The sequence below is a fragment of the Pseudopodoces humilis genome, chromosome 3 (genome assembly GCF_049639895.1).
Source record: "Pseudopodoces humilis isolate 2021_Gansu_Grassland_sample_001 chromosome 3, ASM4963989v1, whole genome shotgun sequence".
In the NCBI taxonomy this organism is placed as follows: domain Eukaryota; kingdom Metazoa; phylum Chordata; class Aves; order Passeriformes; family Paridae; genus Pseudopodoces; species Pseudopodoces humilis.
In genome coordinates, this window is record NC_142202.1 from 79,343,199 (window position 1) to 79,365,448 (window position 22,250).

Below are 22,250 nucleotides of genomic sequence, written 5' to 3' on the forward strand. Positions count from 1 at the left end.
TTGTTTAAAATTTGTCAGCTGTTTAGTTTTCCTGGTAGTATCAATCTCAGTAATTTTAGGAATAAAATTGCCAAATATTTTAGAACCTTACAATTGACTATTTTAGATTTCCCTTATCTGTTCCCAACAGTTAAACCCTCCTAAAAAGAGACCATACGTGGAACATTGTTTTTTGTCATATTATTAATAACTTGTCAAAACATCAAATATTTTTCAGCTTTTCTTCATCCTTCCTTGTTTTTCCCTTATTCCCTCAATTAAGCTGATTGATATACTAAACCTCTCAATAAACAGGCAGACAAAAAAAACCTATTTATAGACAACTACTGAGAACCTCCATAAATGAGAATTTAGGATGTAGTTTCCCATCAGTTTAAACACCATCCAGGCTGCAGTGTGCCTGCTATCCTCACTGTAGCCCAGACACCTTTCACTGACACTTCCACACCAGTACAGGAGGCAGATTCAGGTGGAGACTAACTCCCTCCACAAGGTGTAGCTATACAACTTCCAGTGGATAAAGCTGCAGTGAAATAAGGTGAGTAATAAAATTATTTGGGTTGGAAGGAACATTAAAGATAATCCAGTTGAAACCCCCCTGCCATAGGGACACCTTCCACTAGATGAGGTTGCTTGGAGCCCCATTAACCTGGCCTTGAACACTTCCAGGGATGGGGCATCCACAGCCTCTCTGGGCAACCTGTTCCAGTGTCCCATCATCTTCATAGCACAAAAGCTCTTACTAAAATCCACTATTTGCTTCACTGTGGAACAATATCCTTAAAATATAAGTATGGAATGAATAACTCCAGAAAGCTCTATTTTTTGTGGGTAAGAGGAGATATTTCAGCTCTTACAACTTATAATGTTATACAGGGATATAGTGTTGCATGCTACTTTCAAAAAGTAGAAATGGGTGCTCTGTGGTTAATGTTTCAGAAACATCTAATTAGGGTCAAAGGAAAGTTGAGGCATCAAGGCATAGCTTCACAAGGTTAACCAGTTGGATGCCCTAGGGAACAGGAAAATAAGACAGATGTAAGAAACAAGTACTCACTCTGGGGGCAGCTGGGAGGCTGCCTGGTGGAAAAGGACCTGGGAGTGCTGGTGGCTGAACATGAGCCAGCAGTGCCCAGGTAGCCAAGAAGGCCAATGGCACCTGGCCTGTATCAGCAATGGTGTGGCCAGCAGGACCAGGATGGTGATTGTGCATCGAGCACCCTGTACTCTGCATTGGTGAGGCCACACCTTGAGGGCTCTGTTTAGTTCTGGACTCCTTACTGCAAGAAGGTGCACTCCTACAGCAAGGGGCTGGAGTCCAGAGAAGGGCAACAAAGCTGGTGGAGGGTCTGGAGCACAAGTCTTATGGTGAGTGATTGAGAGAGTTGGGGGTGTTTAGCCAGCAGAAAGGGAGACTCGGGGGCGACCTTCTCACTCTCTACAACTCCCCGAAAGAAGAGTGTAGCCAGGTGAGGGTTGGCCTCTTCTCCCAGGGAATGAGCAACAGGACGAAAGGACACAGTCATAAGCTGTGCCAGGGGCGATTTAAACTGGACATTTGGAAACATTTCTTCACAGAAAGGGTGATTAGACATTGGAATGGGCTGCCCAGGTGGTGGTGGAGTCACCATCCCTAGGAGTGTTTAAGGAGAGACTGATGTGGCACTTACTGCCATGGTCTGTTTGACCTTAATGACGCTGTGGTTCTTCGGGGAATGGATTCTTTAAGTTTTGGAGGTGGAGGTGCACCAGGTCGGTTCCTTCCCTCCCCTTAAAACCCAACATAAAACCGCTCTCCGTCTCACACCCGACACCGGTAACGCAGCACGCGCGGGCAGCACGGTGCCGGGCAGCACGGTGCCGGGCAGCACGGTGCCGGGCAGCACGGTGCCGGGCAGCACGGTGCCGGGCAGCACGGTGCCGGGCAGCACGGTGCCGGGCAGCACGGTGCCGGGCAGCACGGTGCCGGGCAGCACGGTGCCGGGCAGCACGGTGCCGGGCAGCACGGTGCCGGGCAGCACGGTGCCGGGCAGCACGGTGCCGGGCAGCACGGTGCCGGGCAGCACGGTGCCGGGCAGCACGGTGCCGGGCAGCACGGTGCCGGGCAGCACGGTGCCGGGCAGCACGGTGCCGGGCAGCCGGGCCTCTGCGCCGCCCGCCCCCTCACGCCGTGCCCGGGGAGGCGGGAGAGCGGCGCCGCCCCTCGGCGTCCGGCCCGCTCAGACAACACATCAGCGCCCGCCCTTCCGCGCGCTCCCGCGCCAGCCCCGCGCGACGTCTCCGCCCCTCGGCTCGCGCGCCAGGGGGCATGGCCAGCCTCGTTTCCACCTGGCAGCATCTATATAAAGCTGGCGAGGGCGGGCTAGCCTCCCTTTTCCCCTGCGGAGCGTCTGGCGTGGTAGAACGAGGTAAGGCGGTGCGGGATGCTATGTGTACCGCTTCTCCAGCGGGGAGGCGGGGGTGGGGGATGCATGGCTTCTTCCTTGTGTTTGGACGCTCGGGAGGATCTCCTGCGGTGCCCATCGCGTAGTGCTCGAGGCTGGAGCTGGTGTGTGAAGCTCTCACCCTTGGAGCGGGTCGAGTCAGGCGAAAGGCAGCCGTAATCCAGCTGTGGGGCCGCAGCTGCCTGTGCACGGTGCCTTGCTGGCAGCAGCGGCGGTGCGAGGGGACTGAAGGGGGACTACATATCCCAGCGTGACCCTTGGGAGGCTCCCTGCCGGAAGCCGCATCCTGGGGCGCGGGGCAGGCTGGGATCGGTAGGCTGTGGTGGCCCGCGTGGCGCTGCCGGGCCCGCGCCATTTTGATCCCCAGGCGTGGCGGCCGGGGCTGGTGCTGGGCTTGCTGCCCCTACTGTGCCCTCAGCTGCGGCTGGGGCATCTCCTGGCACGGTGAGACAGCCTTCGGTCGTCTGGGTTCCTGCGTAAAGTGTTAAATAACGTGGGACCACCTTGTTCAAGTGGCAGAGGGTTGGTGCACGTGCTTGTGTTACCTGTACATCTTTCGGAGGGCTCAGCCACCGGCATCATGGCATTGCCCCACAGCAGAAGACGTATAAAAGGATTGTGAAACCCACATAACGTCCCAGAGAAAAAAGACCCACAACATTTAGGTGATACTTGATGTAAATCTTTACATTTTAAAAACAATAATATAGCAGAATAAAGATAGATAAAAGTGCATTCATTGTGTGTTTAATTTGCTTGTCTAATGAGTCACACATTAGATTACTGAACAGTGAAATTCTTGAAACTTAAACCATTAGTACCTCCTGATTATTTGGTTTATTTTATTCAATAAGCTTATTGCATACGAGAAGTGGAAGCTTAGCTTGAGAGTTTCTATAGCTTTAACTATTTTTGTGATCTGAAACAAAGTGTGATAAGTTACCTTTCATGGCTCGATGCATTTATTTGATCTATGTAGTACCGAGTGAGATACTTACATTCAGGTGCATCCTTTGTCATGCATTTCTTAAACTGCTTGAGTTGGTGGATTTTTATTGCTGCTCTATGGTTAAAGTAATTCTGTAAACGAACCAAAATTAGTTCTTAAGAATCATTAAAACCTTGAGATGATGATTTTTTTGTTAAAAGAATCTTTGGACTGAGGTTTAACAGTGAGTATGTGCAATTATTTCCTTAATGCTTTTCTTATGAGGTTTCAAGTGGGTGTAGCTTGCAACTCCTTTGTTGCTTAAAACTGCATTTTTTGCTGCTTTTCTCCCACAAGCTTGTGATTTAGTACTTAAGGTGCTGCTTCTAGAGATCGTGTTGATGATTATTGCTTCATAATATATGTGACTTACTGGCCTGGTAATGTGAATCTGCTGATTTCAAGTTGTAAGACTGTCTGTGTTTGTTTTTAGGTGTCATGGAGAGGAGGTTTTCAGTGGTGTCGAGCGCATTGTACATTAAGGTAACAGCTCTGGAATTCTTAATGTTGCTCTAGATGTACATTTACATCTACATTGCATTTCTGTTTTTGACCAAGTCAATAAGTACTTGTGTTTCTTAACTTGATTTATGTATTTTTGTCTGTCAAAGTATGGGAAGTGCCAGAGAGTTGTCAACTTTGTATGGCTACTGAGTGGGACAAAAAGGAAAAATGACATTGCGTTTTCATAACTGCCATCAAAGTAATAAGTAATTATTTGATAATTTTTGGGTTTGGTGCTCTTTAAGTTAGTCAGCCTGTAGATCAGTTCTTAGTTGGACTTCTTTTTTACAAGATTCACCTAGTCAGGCATTGCAGGCTGTTCCAGAAGAATATAAAATTGCTGTGTGAAAATGTCAATTTTTGTGCTTGGTGATTATGTTTCTGACATAGTAACATGAGAGCTGATGCTAGACCACAGGAAAAAATGTTCTCTAGTTTAAAAGATAATTTTTGCTTATTTTTAATTTTAGGATTTCATGGAAGGACCATCACAAGTAGAAGAATACTTGGTACACACAAGTGGATTTTCCTGAAAGCCATGTACGTTCTGAATGATCAGTGGACATAAATTAACAGTAAATTGACTAGCAAAATATGGATTAGGATTAAATTAGTATTTATGTCATTAGCTTTAAAATTGAGGTATCAGTAATTTTGGACATGTTTGACATGGTCTAGAACTGTGTGAGATTAGGAATAGATTTTTGTGTTGGAGGAGCTGGTAAAATGCCTGTCTGAAGTGTTCATACTAAATCTAAAATTTACCTCAGTATGGATTTTAATTGGGAATTTTCACTTTATTGGGAAATAAGTATGAAACTGTTTAGTCAAAGATGACAAACAGGACATCTGGATGCTTATTAATATAAATAAACAAATGTTCCCATATTTTAATAAAAATGCGTATTCACTTTTTTAATGTATAGTTGATAACCTCACTTCTTTGAAAGTGGGGCAGCCCCTGGCTCCAGGGTGTGTATTCATCTTAATTTGACTCAAATGCTTGCAACCAGTTGTTACAACAGTAAATTTGGTTGTTCTTACTGGCTTGTGTTATATTATGGACTAACTTGTAATTTGGGATTTTACTCAAATTTCTAGAGTGGCATGAACAATTTCTAGTAATGGGAATGTGATATGTCTTGAAGAACGATTCATTCACAACAGGAAATAAAACAGAGGTAATAATTATTGATTAAACAGCAGACTTTTTTTGTTGATTGTAATGAATTTCCTTTTTAGTACATTGCTAGTGAAGGATGCAAAGCTTGTTTTGTGTTGTGTGACTGTATGAGTGGTGTTACAGGTCCTGTCACTGATCTTTGTGAATAGTGATGAATCATGCTGCCAGACCTGATACATTGAGGAGAAACTTCATAAGGCTTCGGCTACTGAGATGAAATCACTTAAATGTTTTACTCATAAATCATCCAGTTGGTGTTGGCTTAATGCTGTCGCTGTGTAAAAGTGAGGTGCCAGCATGCACCAGGCTGTGAATAAGAATATTGGTGCATTCTTTAAACCCACCTCAGGTCTATATTGGCACAAATATGTACTGTTGCAGAAGCTTACTTTAAAGAGCAGAGAGGGCCAACGGTTAGACGTGAGGCATTCTGCCTTTATAGTGGGTAAATAACAAGCATTAGTGAGGTGTGGTCAGGAAGTATTGCTGGTGTTTGAAAGCTAGTGATGCTGTTTGCACTTCAGTCCTCTTAGGACAGTTAATTTAGGGCTCATTCCTATGTGAGCATCTAGGAAAAGTCATGTTAATGACAAAGGTGGAGTTTGATGGTAAATTGTAGTGAATTCTAAATAAAGCTGATTCAGCTCCAGAGATTAACTACTTCACAAGGGCTGGTGTAATGTACTTGAAGCAGGCAAAAAGAAAGCTCACAAATGCTTTGCTTTAAGAATATTAGCAGTGGTTCTCCAAGAGCTTCATTCCCACATAAATATCTGAACTTAATATTTTTCAGTGAAATATACTTTACTGCACTGGTGCTTGGGTATATCCACAGGCTGGTTTTAGTTAAAATGTAGAGTGAGAACTTCTCATTTCCCTATGTTGCTGCACATCTGTAACTTGATTCTACTACTTATTCAAGAAAGGTACCTTTAAATACTTTGCTAGCAACGAGTACTTTCTTTTCAACAACAGGTTTTGTTCTAGTATGTGAAGTTCAAATGTATGAGTGAAACGTGTGCAGCAGTATTGCCTATAAAATGCTGTATTGTTTAGATAGAAAAGGGAGTGACTTTCATGGCTGACCTAGAGACAAGTTGGAAGTAGCAAAACTTGTTGGCATTAACTAACCAGTGCATTTTATGTCTTTGCAGAGATGCTTGAATGCTGCTTCTGAATAGAAGGTATGAATTCCAATAAATACTACTTTTGATCCTGATAGGTAGATTGCCAGTATTGTATGTCCTGATAATCAGGTGTAATTCCCCCCTCCTATCATAGTTCATGCCCAGGTTGAGCAATAGCTGGGCAAGAGAAGCAAAACAAATCTTACTGTAACATGACTACACTTTTCCTTAAAGTTTCACAGAACTTGCAGCGTGCTGATACTAATGCAACACATGTTGAATAATGTAGTTGGGTCTGTACGAGAGGCTAAATAGATGGCAGGTTGTATTTTGAGTGATGGAAGAAAACTAAAATTTAAAAACTTCTTTCCTACAGGAAAATGTGTTTTATAGAAAACAAGTAGGAACAAGTGCTTTTGGCTTTAAGTATGTAACTGAAAAGCTTCTTAACATTTTCTGGTTCTAAGTCTAAAGTAACTGCCTACACATCAGATTTTTTTGCATTATGATAGTTATGAACATAATTGATATGGTAAGCCATGGCTGGCATTTAAAAGACACTTGTTCCCTTAGGCACGATATGAGCTGATAGCTGAGCCTAACCTTTGTTAGATTTCAAACCTACATGAAAAGTTTTAAATAATGTACACTATTACTGAAATAACAAAATGTTAGCTTGTAATACAAAAACTAAGCAATCAGAAATCTATAGGATGTTTCTTACTAAATTTCTTGTTCATTCACTGCTTTTGTCTCATCTGTGATGATCCTATCCCGAACCTGAACTCCTTGCTGACAAACTTTATACGGATCCGGAGTCTGAGATGAGACCAAAATGCTTTGTTTGAACTTTCTGAAAAGTACTAAACTGTCTCTGTGGGTTTGGTTTCCGGGTTTTGGGGTGTTTTTTTCAGAATTAGCAACATTTCAGTACGATCTGTTGTGTGCTTACTTGCAAATAGAAATTTCTACCTTGGATGAACCATTTTACTTACTGTTCTCCTTTTTCAGTGATAAATTGGAACACTTTGTCAGAACTGCCTGACAAATGTGGATGATGTAACCAGAAGGAAGTGTAACACCTGAAGAGATACTGTGGCTTGGAGTGGGATGCCATGCTTCTACAAGCCTGCTGAAACAGCTGCAATTTTGTTCAGTAGATGCTGTCTTCAGAAACCACATGTAGACCAGAATTACTGTCTCTGCATATTTAAAACACCATATTTCCAAAACACTGAACTGTCTTCTTTAGGAAGTGTAGCAGTAATATTAGGGAAATTGAGATAATATTAATATTATATTAGATTGAGATATCATTATTATTGAGCTTCAGTGCATGGAAGACCTCATGATTAGTTACCTTTTTAAAATACCACACAAGTACACAGTCTTGCAGATACTGTAGATCTGTGATATCTCAAGAGTGGAGCCCACAGTCAGGCCCTATAAATACAGGGTGAAAACAAAGAAAAAGATAGTGTCTACAGCTTGCATCACTGTATCTAGTGATGGAGTGAGGAGTTGGGGTTTTATAGACTGCCACTTCAGCAGGAGAGGACTAGTACCAGAACACTGCAACTGGCCTTTGATGAATACACTGGCAACAGTACTTGCTTGCTCTCTGGGGAAGAGAGTTACATACATAGGAACTTGGCTTTGAACAGTTGCTTGAAAAGTACTGGTGCTGTAATCACAGTAGCAGCATATTTGCTGTATTCAGCAAACTATCCTTTCCACAGAGGAGTGAAGGATCATAAATTGGTCACCAAATAAATTTAAAGACAACTCATGGTGTGTACATATGATGAAATTTGCCTTGAAGCATGACTTTTAAGCCTTTTTGTCAGGAATTCTTTTTAAGGGCAGAAACATGAGAATAACATCATTAAAAATTCATAGACCTACTATTACTGAATAATTTTGAAATGGTCCGAAATACATAAAACAACCCTGTATCTCATGGGGTGTTCCTGTTCATCAGTGACAAATTCCATGTAAAGTCCAATTTTCTATCAAAGTAGTATGAAGTTTAAACACTACTAGGAGCAGCGTATTGGAAACGTCAAAAATAAGTATCCGTCAGGCTACTAAAGTGGATGCTAAGGATCTGACTGAACTCCAGGAGTGCATTGGTGGCTCACTGGGCATCTCCTATGGTTTGGTTATTAAGCAGTGGACAGCTACTCTGGCTAAAGGTTGCTCCTTTTGAGCAAGGAATGGTAAATCAGTCTATTGAACATCAAGGTCTGCAGGTACAAACTAGAAAATAGCTTCATTTCATTCCATAATACTTGTTTCTGTTAACAAATGCTAACTGTGAGTGGTGCGTATTTTCATGTGCCATGTTTTGTACATGCTTTTAAATAAAGATAAGGATGTTAAAGCTGTTGCACGTCAGCTATGGATCATCAGTGTTCTATGATTTCTTGTACTAAAGAGCTGTGGAGGCAATGTGGCCTTGTGCTGTCTAGTGCAGCATGTAGTGGGCACATGATGCTTCATGTGTGTGAGAGACTCCTGGACAAACTACTGTGTACTCAAGGGGGAAGGTAAGATCAGTTTGAATCTTCTGCCCACTGCAGGTCTGCAAAAAGTCTGAGTCCTGTTAACAGCATCTAGTGGAGTTACTTGGCTGGTAAGTCTAAAAGTTAGCAGTCCTAGCTAGGTCAGTCTTCTGGATGTTAAGATGTCAGAAAAGCAGAGAGGTGGTTAAATACTTAGATATTCAAAGGAATTTATATATTCATTAGAGGATCAGATGAGTGGCATATGTCTTGAAAAATCAAGGTACCATCTTTAGGCTGATGTTAATACAGAATGTTAAAACCGCTGAAGAGGATGCCATGTTTATGTGCAGTGAACTTGGAGAAAGTGAGTTTATCTTGTGATGTTGGAGATGAAATAGAAGACTGAAGGTTTAGGGTTGTGGGTAGCACTTTAGGTACCAAAGTACTTCATGACAGTCTTGTTCCGTATGTTCCAAAGCATTTGTTAGGGAATAAAGTTACTGCATATTAATGTGGAGGCCTGTCAGAATGTTTAGTCATGAAAAGGATTGGCCTCAGCATATAAAAAAGGTAGATGTGCACAACGGTAAGACATATTTAGCTGCAGAACTTTCTCAAGGAACGGTCCTGGTCTTCAGAGCTACGGAAAATTGGTAGCCAATAAAAAATGTGTACTAGTAGTATAGGGGCTAAAGTGTTTACAAAAGTGAACTAATGTTTTAACCAGGACATGTTCCAGAAGATCTGCTTTGCAAGACCAGTGAAAATTGAAAGGTCATTTTTATAACCAATTTTAAGATGGAAACTGGCTTTTTTACCTTGTTTGGAGGGGGTTAATAGGTCTTAAGTTGTGGATTTAGTTCTGATACATTTTCTGGAGTATTCTTTAATACAAGTGAGATAAGGAGATACAGTTGTGAAGAGCTACTGTGTGACACATTTTGAACACGTGGCATGGGATTTCTCTGCAAAAGCACTTCATGAAACTTAGAGCTTACAGAACAGCTTGTTAGTTTTAAAGCTTTAAGATTGTGCGGTAAACAGCATGGAAGCACTTTGCTGTTTTTGTGCTTTAGTCCAGTGAAGTCTTGCACTAACCATCATTAGTGGTGAGTTAGAAGTGTCACATAGCTGTTGGGCTGTGGTCCAGGAAATTTGTGGTTAAACAAACTGTTATGGAATGTTGCCATTTATCGGTTTTAGTAACTTGGCAAAACCAGCAGAGACTTAGTAATTAAACAAATGCTGAGTTTATAAGCAGGAGAAGTACCTTGCAACCGCATGGAAAATTCGACAGTAGCTCTGCATAAATGCTTTGCTATTATTGAAGTAACAAGGTCCTTATTAAGGTAGGAGGTTCTGTCTTGCTGAAGAACTCGTCTTACTGGTGGAGGCTGTGATCCATAATCAAGAGCTGCAAGTGAGTGAAACTAAGCTAGCTGTGGTTATCTTGCCACAGCACCCACACTGTTACGTAGTGCCAGTGCTGGTGTGACACCTGCTTGAAGTATCAGATCCCTGTGAATAGTAATTTCAGTGTAAGCTGTGCTGTCTGGCTGCCATCGTGCAGACGAGTGCATGACTCTGGCTGCAGCTATATTGTGTGCTGGTGTTGGGGTTCCTACCATCTTTCCTGCAGGAAAGATCTTAACTGTATAAATTTGCCATACAAACTTTGGGGTATGTCTTCTGCCAATTAAAAACCAGCATTGAATTGAAATCCGTTGGTAAAGAAAAGCATTCCATAGGACCTTCAAACATGGACACTGCACTTGGCAAGTGCTTGACTTTGCACAAGGAAAGGTATTCTTTATATTGAAGAGTGTTTGGCCCTAACTCATAGCTTTTCTTCACACTCCCTTCCTTTGTCCCAGAGGACAACCTTTGAGCTATCATCTGGAGTATGAATGAATTTAACAGAAAAATGGAAATTGCAGATGAGTGAAATACACATGGAGAATTTATATACTATGTAAATGCATGTCTGATGATTTGCATTCTCTATTTTTTGGTGTTGCAACTGGTTTTACAAGCATTTTTTCTTGTCTGTCTTTATATTTACCTCAGAGGATATATACTGGAGAAGTACAATTAGAATGATGAATTCTGTTTCCTTTCAAACATCATGTGGCTTTTTAGTTGATAGTCCAGTTGAGCTATCAGGGCTATGAAGACAGTACTTCTCTGCCATTGTCTCAAACTTCCTGCAGGCTCCAGAGGACAAAGTGGTGTTTGATGCTCAGAAGAATGGCTGTATTGAGTGGGACAAAATCTGCCTCGTTCAGTATTCTGTCTGAGGATGACCAGTATAAGGAATAGGAGAAGTATAGAGAGCCTTTCCAGCAGTTTTCTTGGGAATTTCCTGAGATTTTCATTTGTATTTGAATACTACTTGGCAATTGTGATCTGTCTCCATTTAAAAATATTTGAAACATGAATGATACGTGGGCTGTAAAATAGATTAAGTAGTAGTGGGTATGTTAATAAGTGTAGGGAGGGTAGGATTGGGAGGGGGCTGAAGTAAAATGCCCTTTTTTTTCCCCTGTTTTTGAAGCTGATGTCACTTGATTTTCATCTTACTGAAAACAGTGGTAAGTGGAAGTTCAAAAGGCCCTGGTGCCTTGCTGTTTAATTGAGCTGTGTTGAGGGTGAAAATTTGAAGTACTGATGTGTGCTCTTACCCCTAAGCTATACTTCAGGCTTCTCACCAGACCAATAAACACTCTTTTTCCCTGAAATTGCAGTTCTCCCTTACTACGGAGCACTCTCCCAGCAACAGAGGTACTGGTTTTATAGTGGCAGGTGACGAATGATTAATATCTGTCCCAAAATGAAGTTCAGGGTTTTTTTTGTGGAAAGAAAGAGATAAATGGACTGTAAAAACCCAAATGCTTAGGCCTTATTTTTAAATTGGTAAGTTGATTGAAAAGGAAGAAGAATATGCAGCTATTGTTCAATCTGTGTTTCATCTTACCTTAACAAAAGAGGAAATAATTTGCCCTAGGCTTACCTTGGTTTCTTTCAGAGTGAGGAGTATTGCAGAAACGGGTCCTGCGAAAAGTGTTTGAGACGTAAACTCCTGTGTTTCTCAAGATTTAAGCCCAGCCAGTAGCTAAGTACCACATCCTACCTACCCTGGTAGGATGGAGAGGAGACTGTGAGGAAAGGTAAAAGGAGTGGGTTGAAATGAGAACAGAATTGAAATTAAGGATAATAATTGTACCATAAAAGAAGACAACAAAGAGAAACCCGGAGATAAGCAAGTGATGATACACAATTACTGATCACCTGTTAACATGCCCAGCCTGAGCAATGATCCATGCTTCCTGGCCAGCTTCCCCCAGTTTATGTTCTGGGCATGACATGCTAGTATAGAATATCCTCTTGGCCAGTTTGGCTCAGCTGTGCTGGCCTTGCTCCCTCATGGCTTCTTGAGCCCTTCCTCACTTGCAGAGACTTCTGGTTATTGCTAAGTATTGCTACCCCAACATCAAACTGTTACCAACTATTCTCATACTGAATCCAAACCGCAGCACTGTACCAGATACTAAGAAGAAAACTAACAAACTCGGCTGAAACCATGATGGTTTGTTAGCTCTGTCTAGTATTTAGGTCGTTTTCTGCAGCAGAAAATACAAGAAAAATTGCTGTCTTTTGTTTTATGCATTCCACCAGAAAAGTATAATAATGAACCATGGTGAGGAACAGTTCTTAATATCATTTTGGCTTCAAAACTAAAACTGTTCAGGGTATGATTATTCATTCCCCAGAGTATATTAGAATAAGCATTTTCTGAAAGTAGTTGGATCATGGAGTTTCTAATTCTGAAAATTTTATTAAACTGCCTGTTTGCCACTGGAAACAGAAAGAGAAGTTTGGTTTGTGGGAATTAGTGCTTCTTCCTCTCTTCCTGTTTCACAGATTATAAACCGCACAATATAAAAAATTTAACGGCAGGAACAGGAGTTACCTCTAAAACATCTTGAAATAGTAATTTATAATAAACACTATCACAGTGTTGAGAGTGTTTCCTCAAAAAATCTCCATGGCAGGGAAGAGTGTCTAGGCTTTTGAAGATGTTTCTGAAGTAGTACTCTTACACTTGTCTGAACTGGATTGTCTTCATTTACATATACTTCAACTTAATTTCTGTTGCTAATATAGTAGTAGTATAGTTTCTGCTAATTTCACATACAGGTTGTAAGGCTGCTGGAAACCTACCTTTCATGTAAAGAGATCTTAATATGGTGATCCTCTGGCAGGGATTGACTGCAAGGTGTTTTACCGTGGTTTTGAATCCTATGAGAAGATGACTTGAAATTATATATTAGTACTTTCCCCTGAGAATATTATGTAGTTTATAGTTTTATAATTGAAAAAGTTACACTGAACAATTGTAGCAACTGCTTGATATATTTTCTATAGAAGTGCAGTCCCTTTATGGGCCATGGTGGATGTGGGAAAATCCAAAGCTTTTACCTTACAAATATGAACAAATAGGATTTGCTAGGAGCTACAGACGTGAAGAGACCTGTGGTGTAAGAACCATTGACTTCCTGATGGCTATTGCCTGACAGCGCTCTTTGAAAGGAAATGGCCACTTACCTTCTGTTTTTAGTTGAAGAAACTTGACAGTGATAAGGATGGTTCACTATAATGAACCTCTCTCACCTACCTGTAAGAGAAGAAGAGGAATTCTGTTATTCTGATGTAGTGCTCCTGAAAGTGCTCTATCTCTTGGTCTTATCTGCTGTTTTTTCCTAAGGGCTACTTGGAGTCCTCCAGTTGTGATTTTTTTCACTGAGGTAAGACCTGAAGTATTGTTGTCTATCAACTAGTAAAATCCATTTAAAATTACAAAAGAAGCATGCATATTTGGCCTTTCCTGAAGTTATATCTTTTATAAAAACCTCAAACTTCCATAGATAATCTGCTCTATCTCCCAGCATAAGATTTCTTTCTCTGGGCCAAGGTTGGGACCTTGCTGTCCAAAACTTTTATATTGCACTCAATTTTATCCCAGTCTCTTAAAGATACTATTCCTCCTATACTAGTACTGTATTGCTTTCCTTTTAACAGTTATGTATTAAATATAAAAAACCCACAAAATTACATGACTACTACATAAGCATTTGTCTTAGGTTGCAATGCAAGATGTAACCAAAAGTATGTATTGCATTACCAGCTGTTAAAACCAGGTAGGGCAGTGTTCTTTATCTCTTCCACGACCCATCCTTCCTCCAGGGGGATATCTGCTTTTAAGGGGCCAGTGAGTCTCACTGCATGACTGATAAAATTACATCATCTTATTGTGAAATGTTCTGCCCAGGGGGAGGAGCCAAGCATTCCTACCTGGATATAATCTGAGACTTGGAACACCACAGGCAGCCTTTCTCCACTGAATTCCCAGACGAGAGACCACAGAGGAGGAAAACGACACCCTTCTACATGATCACTGCTTCAACAGAACCACATCTGTCACTGCATGAGGACTGCAGCCACCATTTATCAGACTGCTATCAACACTCTGACCGACAGGGTGTCAGGCTATATCCTGATTGTCAGTGTTTTTGGGTTTTTTTTGTATTACTGCATTTTTATTTTAATTTTCCTAGTAAAGAACTATTCCTATTCCCATATCTTTGCCTTGATTTCAAAATTATAATAATTTGGGGGGGGTGGTTTACATTTTTTCCGTTTCAAGAGAAGCTCCTGCCTTACTTACACCTGTCTTTTCAAACCAAGACAGCATTCAGTATTAATCCCAGATGGGCTGCAAGACTATATGAAACTTCTGTAAAGGGGAAAAAAAGAGATCTCTGGGACTCAAGGATACAATAATGAAATTGAAATACATGATGAGTTTTAAAAACAACACCAGGTCCTGTAATTGATGTGATTTGACAACTGTGATTTGCTCTTCAGAAATCTGAGACAGAGCCTACAAATAAGAGTCACTTATGAAGTAAATTGCAGATCTATCAGCAAGGACAGCTAGCAGGGCTTCAGGTGTTTCAGACAGGGGAGGAAACTACTTCTTTCTCTGCTTCTGTGTTCATACTGAGCTCTCTGCTGGAAAGTTTCAGACTATAAAGTATGTGTTAGGGAAAAAAACGTGCAAAGTGAGTATGATTTTAAATAAAAACCTTTCCCACTCATAATTAATGTAATAGGGCTAAAACTCAATTGTACTTAGTATAGTATTCTCTAAAAACTATAACCATTTTTCAGAAATATCTCAATTCTGCAGAAATAGGCTCTGTTGAACTTGCTCTTCTCTCCTTGACTATTTTGAAGTTTGGCTGGGAAACAGGCACCTCAAATTCATTAAAAAGGCAGAAATTAACGTCTGTGAAGATGACAGCCTTTTCTACAGCAGCAGCAAAAAGGACTACCAGCAGAATTGGCATCTGGCCCTGGAAGCAAAATATTCTGAGCTTCTGCTAAAGCTTCCAAAAGAAGCATGATAATGAGGTTTTTAGAAAATTCTTGGGATGTCTTGATTTCCTATACAGTCTAACCCTACTGCTGAACTGTGGTGATTAAGATAAATAATATAGAAAATACTGACTTAGGCTAAGCAACAGTAGGTTATGAAGTATTTGTTTTCTGTGTTTTGCTGAAGTAGTCTCACCTTTTGCTGGGATTTAGCCTTAATACGAACTTGGTCATTGCTGGGGTGCATAGACTTACCACTTGCTAAGAAGTCTGCCTAGCAGTTGGAGTCTCAGAGGCTCAGAGGGAAAGCTAATGTGTTACCAGCACAATTATCAACAGCCTAAGCATGGAAGAAACCATTTGTGTCAACCTTGGCTGAGCTATAGAGAGCAGGTGAACTTCTAAACTGGAAATGTCTTATGTTTGGGTTTTTGAGGTTTTTTTTGTTTAGGCTGGGGTTCTTTCTGCATAGCTTACAAAAGTTTGAACTTTAATAGCCTGCCCTTCTTAATTCTGGTTCTAATTTTTTTTCCATTGTGTGCTGAGACTGAAGGAGTTGGAAATATTTTCAGACTGAAAAAATTCTTCTGCACTTTCCTCGCTGCCTCTTTTGGCTGCAGCAGGTCTGTATCAATACTGTTGATCTGAAATTTCTTAACAGTTCTCATGCATAAAATTTACTAACCAGGACTGGTCTTTTAATAGATGTTTAAAGGGATTAAAATAAAACTTGTCTAAATTACAAACCTTTGCCTTTTAGTGTATATAAGATCATCTCTTGGGTAAGAATTATTTTATAATCTTTTTTGTGAGACACATAAGGTATTGCTGTGGATGTGGCAATAAAATCTAAAAACACCTGACCTGGAAGGGTATGAAAAAATTTAGAAATTTCTGCAGTTAACTGTCATCGGTGATTTTAAGTATTTTTTATGGACATGCTCACTTGCTATCTTTAATGATTTTGCTGTAACTAAGAATTGATGTATTGGCAGTAAAAATACATAATCTCACACAGTTGCATTGACTCCTCTTGCTGCTCAATATGTGCCCCCAAACATTGCTCTCCATTGGTACATAACTTCAGCTGGAAAATACAAGAGCTATTAGAAGTGTTTTGGTTAATTTAAATGTGGTGTCCATAAACAAGTTCACAGATTTATCAGCCAGCTATGTACCTAGTCATAAACTGAAAAATATTTTTTTTAATTGACTCTAATAGATTTAAGTTTTCAAAATGAAACTTCCCTGTAAATGTTCTTACTTCTATTTTAAGATCTAAACTTTAAAAAAGAAAAAACAACCTTTTATGTTTTTACTCGATCAAAGCTAAATACAAAAATTACAAAAAAAGCAGATTAAAAGATTAATATTAATGTCCCCTTCAGATCACAGAATAGCAATTTATTTTTTCTAGTTTCCAGTTGCCATGTAAAATTAAAACTTTGCTTCTCTAAAGATCTAAACTTCTGCTTCCAGCAGCACAATACAGCTACCATATTAAATTACAAATTTGTTCAGATTTGAGCACAGGTTGTTGCCTACACTGCACTGCTCTGTGCAAAACAATGAAGAGATCCCTGGTTAATGCTGCACAAGCTGGAAAGGGAAAACTTATATGCTAAAACTCTATTTTAGGTTAAGATCTAATTCTAGTATCACTCAAGGCCCGTGTAGAAGTAGAGAGTAGATCTTCCAAAAGAAGATTATTGAAAAGCCCAAGCACAGTCTGAGGTACTGATATAGTCAGAGTTCTTCATCCCTGTGCACTGGTCTTATGTTTGTGCTGTAAATGAGAATTCCCATAGGGTAGAATTCATCATAGGGTAGAATTCTCCAGGTATCTTTAAAAAATAAAATAAAAAATAATTTCTATGCAAAAGCTTGTATTGTCTGCTCTTGGGATCTGCAGAAATGCTGCATTTTGGTAGTTAGTAGGTGTTGTACACCTGGCAAGGGTCATAAATGTGTGTGTGGTGGTTCTATTCTTACAAGGATGTTGAAGACACAAGGTTACTTGGGCCCACCCACCCTTGAAAGGATTTTTAGGTTCTTTGGTTACATGTTAAGTAGTCTGGAACACTTGATCTGAAAGCTATGTATTGTAACTGCTGCATCAGACACTCTCCTGAGTAATCAGCCATGTAATTACTAGCCAACTAAAAAGGCCTGGGACATAAGCTCAATTTCTGGCAACAGATCATCCATGCCATAAAGGGTTAATGCAGTCTGACAGCTAAAGCCTGGGCAGCAGTTTAATATTTGGGCATGGTTTAGAAATTAAGGTGGGTGAGAATTTAGCTGTGGGAATGCAAGCTGTGCTCTCTGTATTTGCCTTACAGATGGAGAACAGCCCATGGCCTGCCCCATCTGCTGTATGGCTGTGGCCATTGTGTCTGTGGTGTGCTGTGCTCTCCTCTCCTGGGAAAGATGCTCAGAGCTGGAGAAGAATATTTTGTGACCCAGTGGCATGCTGTCTGCCTTCGGAGATGGGCTTAATGCAGTAAGTAACTTACGTGGGGTTAAGTAGACCCCAAAGGTCTCTTTCCTTCAGCACCTTTTACAAGGGTGCCAAGTACTGGAATCCTTATGGCTGCTAGGCACTACAGGATGTAAGGGCCAGGCTGGATGTGTGTCTGGGGCAAAGGAAAGGCTCTAAATACAGCATTAAGTTCTCTATTGACAGTTTCATCTGTGGCTGTATTCAGTGAGTTGCAGCTTCAGCACTTGGCTACCTCACACTGCGCAAGTGGACAGGACAGCACTACTGTCCTGAGATGACTCGGAGATGTTTTGAAGATGGATTTTGGTAAGGAATGTTCTCTGCAGTTCTCTTGCAAGACTCCTTCTCATATGGCAGAATGCACTAGGATGTGGAGGAAACTTCTTTCTCCAACCTTTCCATGCTAATTTGAGGAAAATAGGGCAGTATATGTGGTAACTCTCCTGTCACTTCTTTGCTGAATATCTTGTCTCCTCTTTCCATGGAGCTTTGCCAGGCACTGACCTAATGGTAGCATTCCTCTAAGAGCTTTAAAGCATCAGATGCTTAGGATAACAGGAATGGAAAAGGCAGCAGTTTTATCTTAACTCTTGCCCTTGTACACAGAGCAATAGTTAAGCAATATTTTCTGGTCAGATTGGGAAGCCTTTTCCCATAGTCTCCTCACCCTTGATAAACCTGTGAGCTATTTGTATAGGAAACTTGTAATTTATAAGTCTATAGTGGAAAGAGGAATATGTGATTAGAGGGAATCTGAAGGAACATTTGCATGTATACTTTTCCAGGAAGTGGAAAGGATTTGGGAAGAAAAGAACAGATTACTGTTTGCATGTTCTGCTTACTGCAATGACAAGGTATTTCAATTGTTAGACTGAAGAGCAGAGACCAATATTCAGTTTCCAGTAGCATATATTGGCTAGTGGAAAAATACAAAGAGAGGGCAAGCATAGATACGATAGAACATTCTGGTAAGCTCCCCCAGTTTCTGCAATTCCTCCACTAATTTCTTTTGCAAAATTTAAATTGGGGTGATATCTCTAGCTCTGCATTTAGCAATTTTAGATGGGTGTTTCTTGTATTAATTAGTTATTTTGGGGGTTTATGGAAATACCTACAGCTTCATGTGCCAATGCATTCCCCAGCCTTAGCTGCATGTGTGTAAAAGTAGTGTTTTTTGCTTGGCTATTTGCCTGTTTGATTTCATGTTTCCTAGTTCTTCTGCTGGAAGAATGAGCGAGCAGTTATTCTCTAGTTTTCCCCATGCCACTTTTGACTTGTAGGCCTGCATTAGGGTTTCCTCATCTTCTCATTTGTACTGAAGGTATAGGTTCTGAATAACGTAGCACTGCTTTTTTGCCACTAAGTATGTGGCATTTGTAGTTCTTTGTTGCAAGGCTGGACCTATTTTCTGAGTGACAATAGTTTGGGATGGCTTTCAGTTGGTATTTCCACAATACATGTGGAAGCAACTTCACTGCCTTCTGAGTGTGCAAAAATAGAGTGCTGTCCTCCTCCAGTCCTCTTCCAATACTTGTACATTAGCGTACAGCATACTGCAAATACATTGAATTCTACAGTGATTGCTCTGAACCCTCAGCTGGTAAACAATTGTTAAAATCTTCTCACTTAAGTTAGAAAAAACCTGAAGATTAACAGAATGTGAACTAAACTACCTTCTGCTTGTGCCTCTTTATAAGAAAGTCAGCTCAGGAGTGTTTGTTTGGGGGTGGATGTACCTGTGTATTTGGGGGATTATGCTGATGAGGAAGAGGCAAAACCAGTGATTGATATTGGTAAGAAAGACTTAAAACACAAATACTTTACAGAAATGAGCAGTTAGGTACCCTTTCTTTCACTGGCAGTGTTGCTGTAGCACAAACATTAAACAAAAGTGAGAGAAGAATTTAATACCTTTAGTCTATACATAGAATTCAACAGCAAAAGAATTCCTGGGAGAGCCTCATTCTTCCTCACCGCCAGGCTTGTTCTCTGCCTGCAACTATCTGGGAAAATATTTAGCAGAATGCAGATGATTTCAACCTCAAAAGCCTTGAAATGCATCATGTCAAGTCCGTAGGATTAGACTCTTCTTCTATCTTGCAGAACTAGAATTAAAAGTTAGTTAAAATTTAGTTACTTTGGGTTTTTGATTTGGAAGGGGGCAGGGGGGAGAAAAAAGCATCAATTCATGGATAGAACTGGATTTGTAAAGATCCAAGGTGAAGAACTGTATCACAGAATCTGTCTGTTCCAACAGGGCCACCTAGAGCTAGTCGCTCGGGTCCATGCCTAGACAGGTTTTGAAATGTCTTGGAGGATGGAGACTCTATAACCTCCCTGGGCAACTGATGCCAGTGCCTGGTCACTCACAGTGAAGAAGTGTTTCCTGATGTTCAGTGTTTCAGTATGTGCCCATTGCCTCTGGTGCTGTGAATCATACTGAATTTACAAATGCTTTGTTTGCTCCTTTTGTTTTCCTGATTTAGTTAGAAGTGGAGTGTTTGAAGAGTTAGCAGGGTCAAAGTTAGAACTTTAGAAATAGTTTAAATATAAGGGGGATTAACCTTGATTTTAAGAAGTGCTACCCTGCCTAGATTTCAAAAGTTTGAATATGCACAAGGGATGTAACTGGAAAGAATGTTAAAAGAGAATATTACCATTAGTTATGTTAGTAAAGTTTCTTTGCTGAAATCATATGGTAATTTTAGATGGTAAGCTACTTTTTATAGAATGGAAGGACTCTTAAATCTGTGTATTAAAGACTGAGACAGTCATATATGAAAACTATTTTTTCTGAATAAAGTTTCATATATGTGATTCATCTCCTTTTCATTAATTTCTGACTTGCATTTTTCTCTTAATAGACACAGGCCTTGAATTTTATAATGCAACCTATCTTTTAAGACAGAGAATTCGACTGATAGAATGAAGAAACTGCACAAACTTTTAATTAAACAGGTATTTCCCCAAATAACTTTATTTTACCAAGGATCTCACAGGGCAAATAGGCCATCAGCCAGCTGTGTACTACATTGAATAAAATGCAGACAGCAATCCTTTCCTGAAATTAATTATCTTTATAATATAGAGATTTATTAATAACTTGGCAGCCTTACCAACCAAGCTAAGGGCAGGGAATGGCTTGAAAAGCACACTGTTGAGAAATCCAAAGAGTGGCTCATTAATTTCAGAAGTCTACTGTGGCAGACACAGGACAAGGGGCTTGTTTTGTTATTACAAGCGATATTTGCTGTATGACCAGAGTGATCCATCCCTCTAGGACTGTAGCTGGTGCACTTCATAGCTCAAGTACAGTGAATTGTGCAGACAGGCCTAAATTTCCAATGAGTATACGCTTTGGAAAGGTGAAGCAACATAGAAACTGAAGATTCCTGCTGAATTTCCTAGATTTTTTGTTCGTTTTTTAGGATATGATTATTTAGCTATATATAAGTAGCTCCAAAGCAAAAACTAGTCTCTTAGCCTATTTGTCAAATTAAATTTATTCTTCGCTGCTTTATCTGTGCTATTTTGTTGGTCTTGTCTTTGTTAATCACTGGTTTTACCACAGGTGTGCTGGGAGGCATTGAAGTCCAGCTGTGGCTTCAGTGTGGTTCTACAATGGTTATAAATGCAACAGAAGCAAAATAGGGTTTTCAAATACCAGGAAAATTTAGGATTCAACACAACTTTCATTATGGGGAGAAGCTGCCAAACTTCCAGGCATGTGCAGAGAAGCTCCTCATGTAAAGTCACCAGGTAAGTACACGCAAATTTCTTAGCAAAGGTATTTTTTTCAATCAATGTTTTACACAATTAAAAAGAAAAACCCTCACTGGTTTCATGGATCTTTTCACACAATTACAGAATATTCTGAATTGGAAGGGACCCATAAGGATCATTGAGTCCAACTCTAGCCCATGCGGGGATTAAGCCCAAGACTTATGTCTCATTAACATGACACTCTACCCAACTGAGCTAATCTCAGGGTTTTCCTGGGCATGTTACTTTCGGCTTTGATATTAGGGCTAATAATGGAGCTATATTTGGAACAAATGTGTGTGTCAGATTCTGTGTTTCCTGCTTTCTATGTAAAATTTCAAAGGATCAAATAACTGCAACTCTGTCATTTTAAGTCAGGGTCAGCTATGATTTTAAGTAAGGGTGCAAATCTGCTCACTGCATTAATCCTAGTATTTTTATTGTTTTTGCTTCCATTTTATGGAGGAAAAAGTTAAGTGCATAAAAATGTTTTCCTCTAAAAATGGGTCTGAAAGCAGGAGTTACTTTCTCAAGTTTGCCATCTACAGTTAGTCAAACTGACTGGCTGAGAATTATAATGAAATACAAGAAGTTCTACCTCAACATGAATTTCTTTACATTGGGGGTGGCAGAGCACTGGAACAGGCTTCCCAGAAAGGTTGTGGATCTCCCTCTTTGGATAATTCCAAACCCACCAGGACGTATTCCTGTATCACCTGCTCTAGGCAGGGGAGTTGGACTGGACAATCTCCAGAGGTCCCTTCCAACCCTAATGATTCTGTGATTTTTCACAG

General features: G+C 40.4%; 1 long non-coding RNA gene and 1 other non-coding gene across 2 annotated transcripts; both read left to right on the top strand.

The window, feature by feature from the left end:
• The first annotated feature begins 2,340 nt into the window (after positions 1-2,340).
• On the top strand, positions 2,341-8,654 carry LOC106629142 (uncharacterized). Its single transcript, XR_001332300.2, has 6 exons — positions 2,341-2,408; positions 3,866-3,915; positions 4,407-4,476; positions 5,038-5,117; positions 6,274-6,303; positions 7,258-8,654. It is a non-coding gene; the product is annotated as an uncharacterized LOC106629142 (long non-coding RNA).
• LOC148184680 (small nucleolar RNA SNORD50) lies at positions 7,002-7,072 on the top strand. Its single transcript, XR_015772342.1, has one exon. It is a non-coding gene; the product is annotated as a small nucleolar RNA SNORD50 (small nucleolar RNA).
• Positions 8,655-22,250: the final 13,596 nt, after the last annotated feature.